This window comes from Sciurus carolinensis, chromosome 9 (genome assembly GCF_902686445.1).
Source record: "Sciurus carolinensis chromosome 9, mSciCar1.2, whole genome shotgun sequence".
Lineage (NCBI taxonomy): Eukaryota > Metazoa > Chordata > Mammalia > Rodentia > Sciuridae > Sciurus > Sciurus carolinensis.
Genome location: NC_062221.1, coordinates 77,800,256 through 77,821,516, shown reverse-complemented (window position 1 = coordinate 77,821,516; position 21,261 = coordinate 77,800,256). Strand labels below are relative to the sequence as shown.

General features: G+C 32.8%; 1 protein-coding gene and 1 pseudogene across 7 annotated transcripts in view; one reads left to right on the top strand and one right to left on the bottom strand.

The window, feature by feature from the left end:
- Window positions 1-21,261, bottom strand: part of Zbtb20 (zinc finger and BTB domain containing 20) — a 793,136-nt gene that overhangs the window by 634,187 nt on the left and 137,688 nt on the right. The window contains exon 1 of one of the 7 annotated variants that reach the window (XM_047564558.1): window positions 7,604-7,660. The exons of the other annotated variants lie outside the window; for them this stretch is intronic. The gene's annotated coding sequence lies outside the window, so the exon portion shown is untranslated. Of the gene's footprint in view, window positions 1-7,603; window positions 7,661-21,261 lie in introns of those variants that run through there. 7 annotated transcript variants of the gene reach the window in all.
- The window catches only part of LOC124993667 (high mobility group protein B1-like), a 35,018-nt pseudogene that overhangs the window by 6,673 nt on the left and 7,084 nt on the right, over window positions 1-21,261 (top strand).

Sequence of the window (21,261 nt, the reverse complement as noted above, 5' to 3'; positions counted from 1 at the left end):
TGAAGTTTCTGAATATAACAAAGTATTTAAAGACCTCTAGATATGCATACAGTTTCTACAATGAGAAGGACTTTTAAGGCATAAATACGGTGGCATGTAACATAAATACTCATAAATTTTACTATTTAAAATTAAAAATTTTCACAAGTTAAAAATATCTTCAACAGGTTTGGGGTTGTGGTTCAGTGGTACAGCACTTGACTAGCATGCATGAGGCCCTGGGTTCAATCCTCAGTACCACATAAAAATAAAATAAAGGTATTGTGTTCACCTACAACTAAAATAACAAAATATTTTATAAAAAAAAAACTTTAACAAATTTAATAGACCAACAACAAATAAAGTTCAATATTTTAAGGTGTATGATGTTCATATAATTAATATTTTTATTTGTAAATAAATGAATCAAATATTCTATTTTTTAAATGAGTAAAGTACATGAATAGACAATTTGCAATAGAATTGTAAATTATATTTTAAAATACAACATACATTATAAATATGTTAGTGTTTATAAAATATTTTTGAAAAATGTATAAAATAATGAGCTCAATAATGTAGGGATAAGTAATAAGCTAAAATATACATGAAGTCATATCAGTCTGCAATAGTGATAAAAGAAATACAAATTACAAATATAGGTATTCCATAATAATGAACAGGTTAAATAAATTACATGTGATATAAAATTAAATGTGATAAGTGAAAATTTATAATGAATCACTAGGCTTAAAAATAGGTAACAAATGACAACAATAATTTTAACTTTTAACCAGTTTTTAGGAATTTGTGTATACAAACAAAAGAAAGCACCAAAAAAAGCACCTAATGTGTGTTTTGGAAACAAAATTTAAATGTAATATTACTAGATTTCTTGGTTAAGAAATTCAGTTGAAAATGTCTGCATGTCCTCATTTTGGTAACTACTTCCTCCATTAACACACTTGTTTTTTAAAAGAAGAAAAAAGAGAGGAAGGAAAGAAGAGCAGATGTTGTGAGGGAGGAAAGAAAGAGAATAAAAAAGAAAAGGGGAAGAAAAACAGAATTTGTCAAAATAACAGCAACTACCTATAAAGATAGCTATTAGGTTCCCAGTAGACAAAATTTAACAAATTTTATTATTTAAACTTTCAAAGAATGCCTGTATGTAGAAAACTTAAAATGTCTGAGGTTAATGTATATAGTAAGCATAACAGAAAAAGAAAAAACGGACAAAATATCCACCAATTTTAATTACAGAACCACTAGGGAAAGATAAACAAAATATGCCCATGAAAACAACTGATGCTGCTCCAAATCAGTTTTGAAAGTAGGACTGGTATAAATTTCAAATAAATAAAAGTTAACAATAAGTAGATTTTAATCAACTATAAAGTCATGCTGTCCATAACCACATAAGAAATGTTTTTTCAATTCATAATACTCATCATGCCATTCAAATGTCACCTACAACAAATGAACTTTGACTTTTCTGGTTAGTCATTCAGTCAGTACTAGTATTTTATATGGGCCTTCCCAATTTAAGACAAAGTTAATAAAACTGCTAAAGGTCATTTATAGAAAACAAATCAACTTCATTAAATAAATATTTAAATGGGATTAGTTTTACTAATAAAAAATGGGTAAGTGAAAACCAGCTAATGCTCCTCAAAGAACATCCAAAGGAATCTGCATTTATGTGTGCAGATGACGAGATGCTTTCTCTCTTAAGTCTCAAAAAGGATAACTTAGGTCTAGTCTACACAACAGTCCAGGTATTCATTCTGGTGTGGGGTTTACTGGAGTTTTTAAAACTCCAGAGAAATCTGATAAGTTCTGTTGTAGACTTCTCCAAGAATCCTTCATAAAAGCGGTCTAGCTAAACCATAACTAAAGTCATCTAAAATCAACTCAAATTCCATTGAGCCAGAGCTCCGGGGCAACAACAAAAGACTATTCACTTAACTCAATTATACTTGTTAGTTATTGCAATTTCCTTTCCAAATAGAGGGAAAAAGTTCAGAAAGATTACATACTTAATACTACTTTTAACCCTAAAATCCAATTGGTTTATTTTTTTCTTACTTGTCCCTTTAAAGCAACCCAAACTTGTCCATTTATTATGCAGCTTCACTCTGTTTGTTTTTATTTCTCAATAGCAGAATGCCTTAAATAAATTCTTAAAACCAACATACCAAGAAATAAATAAATTAAAACTCAATGACTATAAAAAGTACACAGTCTAACCTGCTTAATTATTAACAGGTAAACAGAATGCATTTCTGAATTATTTACTTAATCTCTTTAAACTAAAAACTTTAAAGTTTTTGAGCCTGGAATGTGTACCTTTTCTAAGGATCCAAAATAAGTATTTAAAAATACTCTATTAAGCCATTTTAAAACTATTCTACTAAGTCATTTTAATACAAGCAATTTAAAAACACCAAATAAATGTGAAGGTAAATATTTGCCAAAGTGCATAAAAAATAGAATACATTTTTAAGATTTCAGAGGTCAGTAAAATTCCTCTCCTTTTAATTTTCCCTTGTCCTCTTTCAAATAATTTATTTCATACTACATTTGAGTGTAAAAAAAGTGGAAATAATCAGTACCAAGTTATAATAATTACATTGATATAATAATGATTTTAAGCAAGCATTTATAGAATACACTTAAAGCATACCATAAGAAATATATACTTAACCTATAGAAAATATTAAATCCTGAAATTAGAAGAAATAAAAGAAAGAATGAACAGTAGACAAAATCACCATTTTCTCTGGAAGAAGTACCAGCTCACTGGTACTAAAGAATGACTGTTGCTTGACACAAGAAAACATCAATTACCTGCATGATGGTCAATTTAATTTTCCATTAGCAAAGGGGGATAAAGGTTTTGTTTTCATCCTTTACATTTAAAACCTAAGACTTATTAGTAAATTTTCCTGCCTAAATAAGATAAATAAGATATTATAATTTTATCTTTCATTAAAAAAATTATGAAATTTTTTTTCATAAAAAATTCATATTGCCTTATAGGGGACTCTAATCTTTTGTGGGTGAGTGGTCATAAGGCTCGCTGGGAAGATCATAAAAACCAGGAATCTTTTCCTCTAGAAAGGTGTACATGCTCACAAGAATATCAGAGTACAGGGCTGGGGAGATAGCTCAGCTGGTAGAGTGCTTGCTTTGCAAGCACAAGGCCCTGAGTTCGATCCCCAGTACCGCCAAAAAAAAAAAAAAAAAAAAAAAAAAAAGAATATCAGAGTACAAGGACCCACATAAAATCCCCCTACCTTCTGATTTTACAAAATTCTAAATTCTTAGACCCAGAGATAGTACTGACTATATGGTGCCCAGAGGATATAAAAAGGATACTTGAATTTTATTTTTGAAGACATTTTTTAAATTTGTTCTAATTAGCTATAAATGACAGAATGTATTTTGACACTTTGTATACCAATGGAACACAACTTCTTATTCCTCTGGATGTACATGGTGCAGAATCACACTGGTAGTGTAATCACACATGTATATAGAGTAATAATGTCCCTCTCATTCCACCATCCTACCCACCCTCACACCCCCACCCATTCTCCCCTCACCACCCTCTGCCCAATCCAAAGTTCCTCCATTCTTTCCTACCCCCACCATTATCAATCAGCATCGGTTTTTCTGGGTTTGGCTTATTTCCCTTAACATAATATTCTCCAGTTCCATTCATTTACCTGCAAATGCCACAATTTCATTCTTGAAGACACTTATAACACAAGCTATTTTTTTTCTGTAGATTTTTGTCCTTTCTTCTAAAAGGGGAGTATAAAAAGATTCTGGTTAATTTAGTGTTTATTAAAGGTTAAATGTCTCCTTTTGGACAACTGTACTACTGGCTCTTTGAGCTTTAAAACAAAATAGTGCTACTTTCACATCACTGCATATTTTAGAAGTGGCAATAATATTTTTCTTATATGTTCATAATTCTCAGGGGAGACAGTAAGAGAGAAAGTTACTTAATGTTCATCTAAAATTCTAAAGATTAAAAGGTTAAAAAAGAGATTACAGAAACACAAGTATTCCCTATATTCACAATCTGTTCTAAGGGCTTTTATATATTTTTTTTATTTATTTAAACTTCAAACTCTAGGAGGAAAATTCCCATTTTATTGATGTGTAAAACCAAGTCACAGAGAGATTAGGTAATTTGCCAATGGACACCCCTCTACTGAGTGGCAAAAACCAGGATTCACACCCAGTCAATCTGGCTGCAGAGTCTATACTCTTCATAAGCCATATACATTTCCAGTTTCATTCTTTCATGAACTGATGGGATTTTGTTTGTGATTTGGTATTTAACACAAGTTCACGTCTTCATAACCATGCAAGAAGCATTCATATCATTTTGCCCAGACAAATTCATATGGGGAATTATTTGTAAGTTGCTGACAAAACTGGCATCACCATTGGGTAGCTGGCAGCTATATACCATCGTAAATTTCCCAGAGCCAATGCCCCAGATGGAAAAATAAGACACCACTAGTTCAGTAAATGTGGAACCATACAATAGATGCTGACCCCTCATTTCCTTTTTGGAAATAGTTCTGATGGACTGAAAATTGAATGATTATATATTGGAAGGGCCAACCAAGACAACAATGCAAATGGATAATATTGTCATAATGACAGTTCCCAAAGGTGGGACTCTCTGCTATTTCTGATTCATCTGAAGAGGGTACAAACCACACTATATAATTTTTACTTTCTAGACTTAAATAATTTCTGTGAAGTAAAATGTTAAAGTAAAATTCATATTTAGTGAGGTCAGGCAAGTTGCTTCAGTGGTCAAAGCTGGAGCAATGTGAACATTTTCTTGGCATATCCTTCTCTCTGACAGATTGAGTGTTTCCAGAGATAGAAACCAATTTGTAGTACAAGATTTGTTTTTAGTGTTAACAATCTTTACATATTGAGCAGTTTCAAGAAAAGCAAAGGTTCACAACAAAAAAATAAAGTGAAATAAATAAGTCCCATCCTTATATATTATATAGAAAAGGTTTTAGTTTATAAATTCATTCCATTTAAGTTTTATTGGATTACTTCCTACATATGAATTCAAATAAGCAGGTACTATTGAGACATAAAAATAAAAGGCCAAAAGAAAGCTGAATATTCAAAATAATGAAAATAGTTAAAGATCTTATATACAGGAAAGAGGACACAAGCCAAATAGATAGACGGATGCAAAACAATAAAAGAAAGAAACTTAATGACTAAGGCAGCTCTTCTACAATTTGATCTAGGAACTTTTATGGAGTAACTGATTTCAATGCAGCCAACCCAGGCTGAGAATGAGAACCTGCTTATGATAGGATATTTGCTGGGAATTCAGAGTCATCCTTGGAATCTGTCTCTAAATCATCCTAATAAAACAAATGCTTTGAAATCATCTACTTATTAGCCAATTCCTTATAATAATTCTCAGTCACATATAACATCAAGTCTTAAATACTTGTTTTTCGAAGTCCTCCACATCTGGTTCCATTACGTATTGTCACTTGCAAATAATGCACAAGTTATAGTCCAATCCAATGGGATAAGATTTTAAATATTCTGTACATTGATTCAGTGAATTTTTGTGTCAACAACATGTCATGCAATGTTCATATAGCTGAAATATTTTCACATATCTCAAGCTTTTCTTAAGTCCACAAAATGTCCTCCATCATGTCTCTTCTATATAGTTTAACATGAGGTTCATTGTGTCATTTTCTACTAAGTTAAAGGGAATAAAAACTAATTTTAACTCGACAAATGCCAGGTAGGGAAATTAAATTCTGATGTTATATATCATAGTACTCAGGACCAAGATTTAGGAACTGGACAGCATTGCTTCTCAAGTTGTTCAGATCACTGTATTTCAAGGATGTGGTCAGGGTAGAAAATGTTGATAAAGGTTAATAGTAAAACCAGAAGTCTGTATGTGACCAAAGCACCTGATTAGCACTTGATGCAAGCAAACTGAAAAGGGAAAAGGGAAAGAAGTTTGTTATCAGTATAATTTGGGAGTTCTGACTATTATGAAAAGCTCTGACCTTTCAATTAAAAGCAAAGAGTTTGCCTATCTGGTATATAGAACAGTTTAGCAGTTAAGTTATAGACTAGGAATTTTTTACTTTTTAACCAAAATATGGCTAACAGAGTTTAAACATTAAGTAATTTGTTGAATTAAGTTAATCAATTTTTCAATTACATGTCTTAAATGCTTAGTAATTTCCTATGTTATAGACCTCCCATTAGTCTCTAGTTTCAAAAATACATTTCTGTCTCCATAAACTCATGGTTTTCAAGTTCTTTATTTCTGCTTCAATTTCCATTTAAGTAATTCCTTTTGTAGGGTGATTATTTCCTTTGCTATTTTATTGCCCTGTTGACTCTTTTCCAAAACTAGTTTTGCTCTCTGCATTTGCCTTTTTTTCCCCTTCTTCCAAAAGGTGTATTGATGTGGAACATACTCCTTTCATTTCCTGATATTCTAATTTCAACATACCATACTCCCACACATTATCCAGCACATTTCCCTACAATCCATTTTTCCTTCTGTGAGGCTGGCACTAATGGAGACTGTGGGGTTTGGGATGTCTCTTTTTCAGTCACTTTATTCTGGCCCATCCCTGATCCTAATCTTCTTGTTAAATATCATTTGTTTTTAAATCTATATTCTATTCTCAAATCATATACTATTTTACTAAAATTCATCACACTGGTCTTTCCTTTCTTTATCAGGCAACACCTGAAGTTTGAGATTTCTGAACTTACTCTTCTAGCAGTCTTTTCCCCTAGACCATTTTATAATGACTTTCCCTTCTCATCATTCAGTTCTCAACTTAAATGGCACCTCATTACTCTTCATTCCATTATCCAATCTCTTTGAACCAAGTCACTCATCAGTCCACTCTCCAGATTTCTGATCCTCACAGATTGTCACTATCTACAATTATTTTATTTATATATAAACTCATTCACTGTCTATCTCACTACATTAGATATACTGTGTGTCTTGTTTACTGCCAAATCACTTGCCCTTAGGTGTCATGCCTGGCACACAGTAAGCACTCAAATATCTGAGTAATGAATAAATGAATATATAAAAATCATTAGGAAGTTAATATTCAAGGCATAAATATTTATCAAGCACCTACAATGCAGAAGGTAATTTTTTTACTTAATTAGGCTGACAAATGTCCTGTCCCTAACATAAGTACATATGAGAGAAAATCCAAGATCATTCTCATGACATTTATTTTGAAAGAGTGCTAAAAACACAGATTGCTGTAGAATTACACCTAAAATGTCTCTATGCATTAGAGTAACAACATGGTTTTCTCAGCCATTGTTTCCTCCATGTGCACCCTCTAAGCCCTTGATGAGTCATCCTCTCCTTTTACAATGTCAAGAACAACTGAATGAAAGCAATGATGTTGACACATCTCATTTTGAACCTTTACTACCAAATGGATGGGTCAATCCCCATGAACGATGTAATATTCCAGGGGAGACGAGACCCTCAGTGTAGTAACATGTACAAATTCAATCCTTCCTTCATACAACATAAAAATATTCTGCTTACCTCAACTTGACATTTCAAATGCTTCTACAGGTGAAAAACAAAAATCATTCTTTTAAACCGAGAATCAGTAAACTTTTTCTGTAAAAGACCAAATAATAAATATTTCAGGCTTTGCAAGTTCTACGGTATCTGTCTCAACCACTCAACTGTGCCTACAGAGTGTGAAAGCAACCACCAGTAATAAATACATAAACAAATGAGCATGGCTGTATGCCAATAAAATTTTGTTTAGACGAACAGAAGATGGGACAGACTTGTGGAACCTATATTTAACTTATCAGTGAAGACTACGAATTTCTCTATAGAGGGGATTTAATGGTAAAATTTAACTAGGTGGGAGTACTATGAGATTCTGCATTAGAAGCTACCTTCATGTGACATACATACTGCTTTTACATGAATTATATGAGTGCTATGGTTTCAATCTTGAATGTCTCCCCAAAGTTCATGGGTTAAAGATTTTGATTCCCAATTTAGCAATGCCCAGAGGTACAGCTTTGGGGAGATAATTGGATGATGAGGGCTCTAACCTCAAAGGTGAATTAATCCATTTGATGGATTAATCCTTTGAATGGACTACTGAAACATGGTTGAAACTATAGGCAGATAGGGCAGGGTTGGAGGAAGTAGGTCACTGGCCGGGTGGGGGGTGGCATGCCATGGGGAGTATATCTTGACCCTGGTCCTTCTTTGCTCCTCTGCTTCCTGGATACCATGAGGTGAGCGTCTTTTCACTGCTATGCTTTTCACCACAATATACTGCCTCACCTCAGGCCCAAAGCAATGGAGCCAGCTGACAATTGACTGAAACTTTCAAAACCATGAGCCAAAATAAATCTTTCCTCCTCCAGATTGTTTCAGTCAGGTGTTTTGGTAACAACAATGACAAGCTGACTAACACAGTAAGTATGTGGGGGTTGGATGAGATTATGGGGAACTTGAACTCCTCAAGTCATCCTTGTCACTGCTTAATCCCACAATCAAGTTGGGACTGTACTCAGTATTATATTTTGGACTTACATAGATTCACTGTCTTTCCATAAATATTCCATCCATCACATTATTTATATCATAATTTTAAAATTATTTTTGAAAAGCTACAACAAACATTTGGTTGAAGTTCAAAAAACACATTCCCTTTATCCATGTTAATTCTGCAGTTCTATTTTAAACAACTATTAATTTTGTCAGACATGATTTGTTTGCAATGAACTCATCTAGTTCATTGCTTATGATTTCTTTGTCTTTAAGATGTTTACTGACTTCTCTTCCGGTGTTTTTCTGAGAATGTTGTCAGATACCCTCTAAGTCCATTTCAAATTACATCTGCGTTATATTCATTATAAGAATTGTTTTTCCTTCAAAATCTTTCAGGTCTTCTAAATTTCCCGATTAGAATATACCTTTATACATCCAAAATATACTAAATATCTATTTCCTGTTTCTCTTTGGTGGCTATTTTCAAAGGTATTTTAAACTCATTACAAGCTTTTCAGAATTGCATTCCAAAACCAAAACAGCTACACAATTAAACTGAAATTTTGTAAAGATTCTAAATGATAGTGCATTGATCCACATTGTCATGAAATACATTATTTATTAATTAGTAACACAATCATTTTATATTCTCCATCTTACAGTTGCTATAATAAATTCTACTGCCAATCAGCTTTCATTAAGAAATCAGTCCATCTATTCATGATAACCAATAAATTGTACTCTATGTTTCTAACATCCAATTCTGCTTTATTTGCTCTGACTACAAGAATCTCTAAAATATATAGTGTCAAACATGGTTTTTTTGCTTCAATTAGTGTCTTGCAAAACTGCTAAAGCTACAACATCTAAGTTTACTATTAAGTTACATCAGCATATCATACAACAAAGATTTTTAAAATAAAATAAGGACATATATGTAAAAAGCAAGATTTTGATATTATAAAGTCTGCTTCAGTTATATTCAGTGTTCAACAAATGAAAACACTTGAGAATCCTAGTAAAAGTAAACCTTGAGATGGCTGAAATATCCATTCTAAATAATGGGAACATTTAGGTTATTGTCTGCACAAAACAAGGATCAGGCTTTTGGAGGTCATAAAATGCTTGACCTTCCCAGGTATGATGAATTCAAAAAGCTTACCACTACATCACACAATAGGAATAAGATTGTTGAACCTATCTTAAAAATAACATTTTCAGAAGCTCCATAAACCGATTCATTAAAGAAATAATTAGAAAGATTCTTTCTTTATCCTGATATGAAGGAAAATCAAAAATGTTGCAACATTTGCAAAAGAGGATGAAGTGTTCACATCTCACTTGTGAAGCTTGAATAGTTCTATTACCTAGGCTCTTGCTACATATTCAGCATGCCAAAGAAAAGCATTTCCAAAAGAACAGAGGTTTGTTGATCCTGGGTTCCTGAAAATATCACATGATAAAGCAGAAGCTTTCATACACAATCAAACTGACAATAATTTACTCTGTATTCAGAAGGACCACAGTACAGTACAAAATAAAGTGCCAAAAGTTATGTGCAAGTGCAAACCTCTCAACTTCACTTAGATTTCACCAAAAAGTACTAGTTTAGCTACATGTTAAAAGAGGAAAAGTTGAAGGGGAGAGCAGATTAGAATTGGAATAGTGTATCTACCTCTGCTATAGTTATCTGCCTCAATGAAAAAAGTTAAACCAAACTTCCCAAAGATTTATCTTTTATAGATTAGAGTTGTATTATTGATGCAAAATCACCACTTCCCATCTTCTTCCTAATTTCTCATTTCCTAAACTATTTTTTCTTTGAAATAATCACTCTCTCAACTTAAACTCTTCAACTTCTCCCTTGTTAAGTAAAGACAGGCTGATTCAATGGATGTGGCCATATCTCTCTTTCTTTTCAAATACACAGATATTAAGTATAATTTTGCTAATTAATGAGTGAACCAAGTTATAAAAGATAGAAAGGATAATCTCTGGATGTCAGAAAATACAGCTCAAAGGTATAGCCCACAGTGTACTGTTGACCTGGTGGTCCCCCAGGGCATCACAACCACATGTACTGAGATATATTTGGGTTGATGTATAGAGCATTAACACTAATGTGGGGCAACAGACAAGAACTGAAGTCATTGAAAGGAGTGAAAGAGCACCTAAGAATTATGTTTTAATAGACACCCATCCAAAAGATTTGAAGTAGGAATCTACAGACTAGACTAGAATTGCAGTAATAAAGCTTAATGTCTACTTGGGGCTTTCTGGGAAAATCGTCAAACCCAGTTATATATTATAGGCATCTTACGACAGAGAACCCAAGGCAAATTAACATCAAGATAATCAGATTTTCCTTAGACTAGAACAGGTTCAGATCTTGGATCACAGGAGAGAAGGAAGTACTATATCACCCTGGAAGAACATACAAAACTCACACAGAAAACAATCTCCTTCAATTGAAAATGAACCCAAAATAGTATCAAAACCTGCTATTGTTTTGTTCATGAATCTAGTATCCATCAAAGGCATGTTTTAGGCAGATATTAAGAACCTTAAAGATATAGTAGTCAATAAAACATATCCCTGTTTTCTGAAAGTTTACATTCCAGTAAGGAAGACAGTGGGCACAAATATGAAACATAGTGTAAAACACTATGAAAAAAGAATTTCTAAATAGGTAAGATTTGAGCAGAACCCTGTACAAAGAAAAGGAGTGAGTCAGAAGGCAGAAGATATAACAACAGTGACTAGTAAAGATAAAACAGTTTTAAACCATACATATAATTAATAATTTTAAACTAATCAGTAGAAACTTTTTACCTCAAAACTAATGTCACATATATCTAAAAAGAACAAATACAAATGAACTTAATATATTTATAAAACTTAACAATTGCTGATCTTGAAATTACTGAAATCTCAATATTAACCAAAGAATTGGTATTATACAATGTATCTGACAATAAAGTGATAAAATCAGAAATTAAGACAAAAAGATAAAAAGTCCTATATATTTGTAAGCTAAAAATACATTCATAAATAACCCATGAGTCAATAAAAAATCATAATGGAAATATTAAATATTAAAAATGAACAACAGCAGCAATATATATCAAAAACCTGTGGGATGCAGCTCAAGTGGTACTTGGGGGAAACTTCATGACTTTCAATGCATATATTAGATTTTTTAAATAGGTAAAGTTAATTGGTTAAGGATCTAAATCAGAAAGTTCAAATATAACTGGAGGAAAGAGAAACAAAGAAGAGGGAAAAACATGATTAGAACAAAAATTAATGACATGAAATAAATATACCAAAGAGGATCAACAAAATAAAAATTTGTTAAGAAGATGAATAACAAGATATATGAAAGTGCCAGAATTCAACCTAAAAATAAAATTAATGCTGATCAAAAATTAATCATTAACTCATACATTGTGGTGGGACTACAAATTGGTGCAACCACTATGAAAAGCAGTGGAGATTTCTCACATAACTTGGAATGGAACCACCATCCCACTCCTCAGTTTATACCCAAAGGACTAAAATCAGCATACTACTGTGACAAAGCCACATCAATGTTTAGAGCAGCCCAATTCACAACAGCTAAACAATGGAACCAATCAAGATGCCTTCAACAGATGAATGGATAAAAAAAAAAAAATGTGGTACATATACACAATGGAATATTACGTAGCCTTAAAGAAGAATGAAATTATGGCATTTGCAGGTAAATGGGTAGAACTAGAGAATATCATGCTAAGGGAAATAAGCCAAATCCCAAAAACCAAAAGCTGAATATTTTATCTGATAAGTGAATGCTAGCCCATAATGGGGGGCAGGGGATGAAGGAACTTTGGATTGTGCAGAGGGGAGAGTTGGGGGGGAGGGGGTGTGGGGATGGGAAGGACTGTGGAATAAGATGGACATTATTATCCCATATACATGTATGATTACACAACAGGTGTGACTGTACACTATGTTCAGCCAGAGGAATGAGAAATTATGCTCCATTTGTGTACAATATGTCAAAATGCATTCAACTGTCATGTATAACTAATTAGAAAAAATAAAAAAATTAATCATTAAAATTTTGTGAAGGAAAATGAGACATTATTTTAAAACATTAGGAATAAAGAGAATGTATTTCTAAAGATACAAGAAAGGTTTAAAATACCACAAGAAAATATGCTAAACGACTAAATAGCAATCCATTTACAAACGCCAATGAAATGGGAAATTTCCTGGAAAAGTGTAACATTGCAAAGCTGAAATAATAAGAAAAGAGAAAACCTGAAAAAAATATGATCAATAGTTGATGGTGAAAACAATCTACTTACAAAAGAGTTATATCTCATATGATTTAAAAGGGAATCCTGCCAAGTCTTCAAGGAATGAAGAATTCCAGCTTTATATAAATTGTTCCAAAAGAAAAATAAATATCCAAAACTAATTTCTTGAGGCAAATAAAATCTTGATACTAAATCTAGAGAGCATGAGAAAGGAAACCATATGCCAATCTCACTTAAGAATATAAATGCAAAGATTCTAAATAAAATCAGAGCAAACCTAAAAAAGAAAAGCATGTGTGAACATATATAAATGCAAACATGTAAATATACAATTTATTTCAGAAATGTAAGAATTATTCAACATCAGAATATACATTAAGTGATATAACTATACTCAGAGATTAAATTTTAAAACCATCAATTCTCTCAATGGCAAGAAAAAACCCAAAACTATAAATGTAGATAAAAAACATGCAATATACTAAGAGAAGATAATTACAAAACAGGCAAGTTTTGAAGCATTTATATTGAGAGTACATAACAAAATGAGTCAAAATAAAAAGACAAGCATTATTATTATAAAAACTGCTGCAAGAACGTAAAAAATTAAGATAAGGGGCTGGGGAGATAGCTCAGTTGGTAGAGTGCTCGCCTCGCAAGCACAGGGCCCTGGGTTTGATCCCCAGCACCGCAAAAAAAAAAAAAAAAAAATTAAGATAAAATTTGATTTGCCAACAAGAATATGAGATGTTCACCCTTACTTAAAACAAATAGATAATTAACATTAAAATACTACCTAGATACACTTTTGCTCCATTATTTTAATCAAAAAATGCACACCGCGGTCAGTATGTAGAGCTGGAAAGGGAATGGAGAATGGGAAACTCAGATACATTTGGAAAGCACTCTTTTGTTATATTGTAAAGTTACAAAGTGCATTCCCTGAATCCCACAGTTCAAATACAGAGGCTTGCTAATGTTTATAAAGATGTTTACTGTAATACTGACTGCAATTGAAAATTTTAAAAGAAAGTAAGAAAGAAGATAGGGAGGGAGAGGAAAAAATAAGGGAAGAAGAGAGAGGAGGAAAGGGAGGCAAGATAAAGAAAGAAGAGCAAAGGAAGGGGACGGAAGAAAAGAAACATTTAAATGTTCAGTATTAGGAATTGGATGAACTGTGGGCTCAATCATACAATGGCAAAGCACAGAGCAGCATGTGTTGCAGCTAAAATAAAGTGCCTGGATTTATAGGTACTAACATACAACACTGAATGTAATGACAAGTGGAAAACAAAATATGTTGCAGAATGACCCAAAATTTCTCAGTTCTTAGAGCCCCCAATGAGCATCTTAGTAACTAAATATTGTTTTCATTTCATTCTCAGAGCCTTTAATTACTTATTATTGGGATGTGCGTGCCTGTAGGACACTGTCACTCTTACTTCCTGTTCTATGTTGTTTTTCATATAATACATGCTTTTTATGAGAGCAACTGCCAAAACTCAGCTTTGCAGGTACCATCAAGAGGAATATATTGAAATCAAATGTTGAAACTGTGAACTACTTCAAATTAGTGTTTCTGGCAAATGTTGAATATTGCTATGTTCCTCTTGAAAATTTTAAATATCTTGCGGCACACCTGTGGCACTCTTGGAGCACCTTGGGATACAAATTGGAAACCATGGAATTATGATGAGAGATATGATTTATGTAAATTTGTAAGTATACAAAAGTTCACTAAATGTTTATGGGTGTGCATGTGTGCGTGTGTGTGTGTGTGTGTGTGTGTGTGTGTGTGTCTGCATGCATACACATGCATGAAATGAAATAAAATAAAAATATAAAAAATAACAAAATATGGACTGCAAATATACATATTGACCTCAAGAAGGTGGTCACCTCCAGGAAAAAAAATGATGAAATTGTAACCAGGAGGGGACTTCAACAATTTCTGCAGTGATTAATTTGTGCAAAAAAATATCTCAAGCAAATATGACAAATGCTAACATTTTAAATTTATGGATAATGGCTACTTGGTATTTATTTTATTGACTCTGCTTTATTATATTTTTTAAATAGTTCATAAAAGAAAAATAAGAAATGACAAGCATTGTGAGTTTTTAAAAGCTTTATATAGGTTGCTAGGTTTAGCGTGCCATTCTAAATCTCAGGACATCTGGTTACTGTTAGACCTGCTTTTCTGCAGTTTTCATTTAGACATACTGAACTATCCACCAGGAATAGTCTAACATTTAAAGAAAAAAACAAACAAACAACAAAAAAAAAACTTCAGTGCAAAGACCTCTAGTTCAAGACAAGCTATCACTGTATTTCATGGAACTGGAAAAAATAAGAACAAACCCAACCCAAAATTAATAGAAGGAGAGAGATATTAAAGTAGAAATAAATGAAACAGAGACTCAAAAATCAACAAAACACAGAGCTGGTTCATTGAAAAGATAAGCCTGTAGATAGATCACCAAGAACAAAAGAGAAAGATTTAAAATCAAACCTCAAAAAGGAAAGATTACAACAATACCACAGAAATAAAAAGGATAATTGGAGATTATGAACAACTATATGCCAACAAATTTGATTACCAGAAGAAATGGGCAAATTTTGGTACACATCCCCCTTACCAAAATTGAATCATGAGGAAATAGGAAACATGAACAAACCAATAACAATTAATAAGATTGAATCAGTAATAAAAGGTTTCTTGTCAAAGAAAAGCCCAGGACCAGACAGGTTCACTACTGAGTCCTATCAAACATTTAAAGAAGAACTGATACCAATACTTCTTAACTTTTTCCAAAAAAACAAAGAGTAGAAGGTTCTTCCAGAAACATTCTATGAAACCAGCATTACTCTGATATCAAAACCAGGAAAAAAAGGAAAAAAAAAGGAACAAAAAGAAAACTACAGGCCAATATCCTTGATGAACATAGATGCAAAAATCCCACCAAAATAATAGGAAGCCAAATTTAAGAGCACATTTAAAAGATTATTCACTATCATCAAGTAGGACTGATTCCAGGGAAGCAAGGATGGTTCAACATACACAAATCAATAAACATCATACACCACATTTACAAGGTGAGCACATGATCATCTAAATATATGCAGAAAAGGCATTTGATAAAATTACACATGCCTTACTGATGACAGTACTGCACAAATAAGGTATAGAAGGAACAAAACTCAACATAAGAATAAAATTGACCAAAGTATGTTACATTCATGTATGAACGTATAACAGTTCATTCCAATTTTCTTTTTAGTTTTTTATTTTTCTTCTGTACTAGGGATTGAACCCAGGGGTGCTTAACAACTGAGTCACATCCTCAGTCCTTTTTTTATTTTGAAAGAGTCTCCCTTAGTTGCTTCAGGCCTCACTAAATTGCTGAGGTGGGTCTTGAAGTTGTGATCCTCCTGCCTCAGTCACCCAAGTCAGTGGGATTATAGGTTTGGACAGCCATTCCAAATTTATATTTAACTATAATACACCAATTGTAAACACTAAATAAATAAAAGAAAGACCAATAGAATAGATATGACGGGATCAAGGAGAGGGAGGGGAGGAAGAAGTATTGGGAATTGAAATGGAGCAAACTATGGTATATGCACTTATGAATGTCAAAATGAACTTCAGTATTATGTATAACATTAATGCAGTGATAAAAAAATTAACAAAACATATGTATTAGTCTAATGTCAGTACAATGTTGTAAGTGGAAGAATAAATATCATGGAATGGTAAGAAAAAAAGGCCATACACAATAAGCCAGCACTCACGTATTGAATGGGGAAAAACTGAAAGCTTTCACTCTCAATTCAGGAACATGACAAGGATATTCACTTTCATTCCTTGTATTCAACATAATGCTGAAAGTCCCAGCCTAAACAACTAGGCAAGATAAAGAAATAAAAGCAGATCAATGGATACTAAGTTATAGTTAGATAGGAGTAAAAAGTTCTGGTGTGCTACTGCACAGTAGGGTGATTATAGATGGTAACTGGGTTCTGTAGATCACAAAAATCTAGAAGAAAGAATTTTCAATGTTTTCCATAGAAAAAGTGATAAATGTTTTCATTTTATCTTTTGGTATATATTTGAGATGTATAACATGTTGTTGTCATATGCAGAGTGAAGATGATTACTTTATTCAAGCAAATTAACATCTTTTTATTTTGAGCTAATTATAAACACACATGAAATTGCCAATTAGTATAGATAGGTCACGTACACCCATTGCCCAGCTTTCCACATTGTCAACACCTTACACCACTTTATTATGGAAACAAGGAAACTGATACAGGCACAATAAAACTAGATCACAGACTTTACTTCATTTCATCAGCATATGTACACATGCACTCATTTTTTGGTTCATTTTTGTATATGATTCTACATCTTACCACATGTACACATATAACCGCCACAAAAATCAAGATACAGAACTGTTTTGTCACACACATCCAAAAATTTATGCTATCTTTCTAAAGTCATATGCTTCTCCTTTTGAAAACCCTGGAAATGACCAGACTTAATCTTTTTAAATCTTTTTTTTATTTTTACAGACTGCATTTTGATTCATTGTACACAAATGGGGTACATCTTTTTGTTTCTATGGTTATGCACGATGTAGATTCACACCATATGTGTAATCGTACATGTACATAGGGTAAAGATGTCTGTCTCATTCCACCATTTTTCATACCCACCCCACACTCATTTCCCTCTATGTAATCTGAAGTTATTCCATTCTTCTCTTACCTGCAACTCCCTCACCTCCATGATATATCATCATCCATTTATCAGGGAAAACATTCAGTCTTTGGTTTTTTGGGATTGGTTTATTTCACTTAGCATAATATTCTCTAATTCCATTCATTTATATGCAAATGCCATAATATTATTATTCTTTATGACTGATTAATACTCCATTGTGTATATATACCACAGTTTCTTTATCAATTCATCTGCTGAAGAGCATCTAGTTTGGTTCCACAATCTAGCTATTGTGAATTGAACTACTATAAACATTGATGTGGCTATGTTACTGTAGTATGCTAATTTTAAGTCCTTTGGGTATAAACCAAGGAGTGGGATAGCTCCACTTTGGGATAGTGGGGTGAAAAGGTGGGTCCATTCCAAGTTTTCTGAGGATTCTCAACACTGCTTTCCGGAGTGGTTGCACCAATTTGCAACTCTACCAGCAATGTAAAAGTGTGCCTTTTTCCCTACATCCACTCCAACACTATTAATGTTTGTGTTCTTGATAATAGCCATTCTAATTGGAATAAGATGAAATCTAAGAGTTGTTTTAATTTGAATTTCTCTAATTACTAGAGATGTTGGACACTTTTTCATATCAATAATGTGAAAAGAGAGCCTACAGTGTGGGAGAAAATCTTTTCCACATGCACTTCAAATAGGGCACTAATCTCCAAAATTTATAAAGAACTTACAAAACTTTACACCAAATGTACAAAGAACTCAATCAATAAATGGGCTAAGGAACTGGACAGACACTTTACAGAAGAAGATATACAAGTGATTAATAAATATATGAAAAAGTGTTCAGACTTAATCTTAAGTAATAGAGTTGGAAGTCAGGAGGGTTGTTACTGAAAAGTATTAAGTGATAAATGCTTTATAACCTGATTCACGCTTCATCCCCTTATTCCCTCCAGTTCAAATGGGATCAGAAAAGTACAGGACTGGAGAAAGAAGAGGCATTAGAATACTATTAAAGTAATTAAGGTGAAGTATAAAGGCTTAGAATAGAGATGGATAAGAGTGGATGGATTCAAGGATGTAAATACAAAAGGATCTGGTAACTGATTGAATGGGGAATTGGAGAGACAGGTGGGAGATAAACAAGTCATAATATTATCTGACTTGGATTTCTAGGCAGATGGTAGTATCATTCGTTGATAAGGGGAAAACTCGGGTTTGTTTCTATTTTTTTGAGTTACTTACGGGTCATTTAAATGGAGATATCTCATAGGTAATTTGGTACTGTTAGTAACTGAGACCATACGAGTGGATAGAATCAATAAGGAGAATGTGAGGTAGAAGACAAAGCAGTGAAGAAAGAAAAGAAAAGGAAGGAAAGAAGGATACAGGCAGAGAAGGAGAAGGATGGAGACAATGAACTTGAGCACTCTGTACATATATGAACTTCAAATTCCAATCAACAAATGTAATTATTGCCAAATAAAATTTAATGAAACATTTCTTTCTTCTTTTTTTTAAGAATAAAAGTTTAATTATTTAAAGCACATGTGAATAAAATTGTCTTAATGATAAAGCACAAATATATGACCAGCATCTAAATGTCAAGCATTCTTCATAAGCTAAATTATTTACAAATATACTATAACCATTACAATGGTATATTGTTTATAAGAGACTCACACCTCAAAATAGGAAAACACTTTTGTAATGACATTTCAGTCTTCAACTAAGGCCACCATATAGAAAAGTAAAAATTAATTATTTTATACTAAATTTATGGCAAATTATGAGTTTTCTTTTTTTTACCATAATAATTATCCTTTATTGGAATGAAAACTGGGATTAATTAATTGATTCTCCTTATACATATACTGATTATTGGAAGAGTGAAATACATAAAATCATGCCTATGTGTCGGGAGAAATGCTCCACACGTGTATTTTTGCCTTTCTACCATCTGCCAACTGACATCACCTGCATTGGGTCACATGTCATAAAACTTTAGAGGTGGAGGGTTCTAGATAAACCACATCAAATCTGCTCATTGAACAGGTAACAGTGAGGCCCACTATTGTGACAAATGACTTGATAATGCTGGCTAATGACAGTATTATTTACAATGAGAGAGAGACACTATTCAACTGCCATTAAAAAAAAAAGGAAAACAGGTAGCAAGAGCTTCAACAAACACATCTTTTCCTCTAGCTGGGCCTTTCCCTATTACCTGTATCTGGGTTGGATACCCCTCCTAGATTCTGCCTTTGAGATTGATATGCCCTATTACAAGCAGATGATGACACATAATGGGGGGTGGGAGGGGGGCAAGAATGGAGGAAGGAGGGTCTGTATAGAGGGATAAGAGGGGTGGGAGGGGTGGGGGGGAGGAAAAAAATAACAGAATGAATCAAAAACATATTTGACTGATGGACTATTTGATAGGAGGAATAAGTTTTGGTTTTCTATGGCACAGCAAGGTGAATAAAATTGATAACAATACACTATATTTCTCAAAGTGGTTAGAAGAGAGGAATTAGAATGTACTCACCATAAATAAATAATAAAAGTTTGAAGTGAAGGATATGCTAATTACCCTGAGCTGATCACTACACAATCTATACATGAATCAAAACATCACACTGTACCTCATATATATACAAATGGTATTTGTCGATTAAAACATTATAATTAAAAAAATAAACAGTACAAAGTGTTATCTCAAAGATGGCCACTGTCTATCTGAAATCTACCTGAAAATATCATGGATTGTATATTTAACCTGGAATGTACAGTTACTGAGCAGTTACTCTAAAATGCTTACAGGAGGAAAAGTCTTCTGTTTTCATTTCTAAGTAATATTGTAATTCTAAAGATTCTAGGATAACAAATCTGAATGTAGATGATTTTAAATGTCAATTGTAGTACATTACATTTTAAATATCTACTAATTAATTTTTTAAAAATTTTGTACATTAGATCATTAGTTTACAAAACCAAATATCTCTAGTCCCCCATCTCCAAAAAAGTCTTTAACAGAAAGTTTAAATGAAAGATTTTAAGTATAAGATTTGAAGTAAAGTTTAACTCTTAGCCTGGTGGCCTGTTTTTTTCTTCAGAGAAGTATTTTGTGAGTCTTTACTTATCAATATCCTTTCAAGTTTTACAAGCCCTCGAAAAAAACTCAACATTTTTTTTTCTCCAGGTAGTCTGACTAAATTCAAAAGAAAAATTGGCCTGTCAAGACCTCTCAATATTGAGGTTGTGAAGATTCCCAAAGAGAAGTCAACACTTTGGAAATAACTATACTCTACCTTCTGTGTGACTCATAATAACTTCATTCACACTCAACTTGCTGTCACTTAGGGTCATGGTGCCAAAAAGAATTTACCAGATTCCAAATGACATATCCATGCGTGAATGGTTCTCAAAGAAAATTTACTCATATATTTGTAAAGAAAACTACAGACTCTACAACTAGGTCAATAGAAAATTCTGGGGATACATAGCAAAAACTGTGTTTCAGTCTCAAAAAGCACAGGAAAATACTATTAACTTCCTCCACTGACAGAGCTCTTCTATCAATACTAGCAGTGACACACTTTTGTTTATATTTGGAAGAGAGCATAAACTTTCAT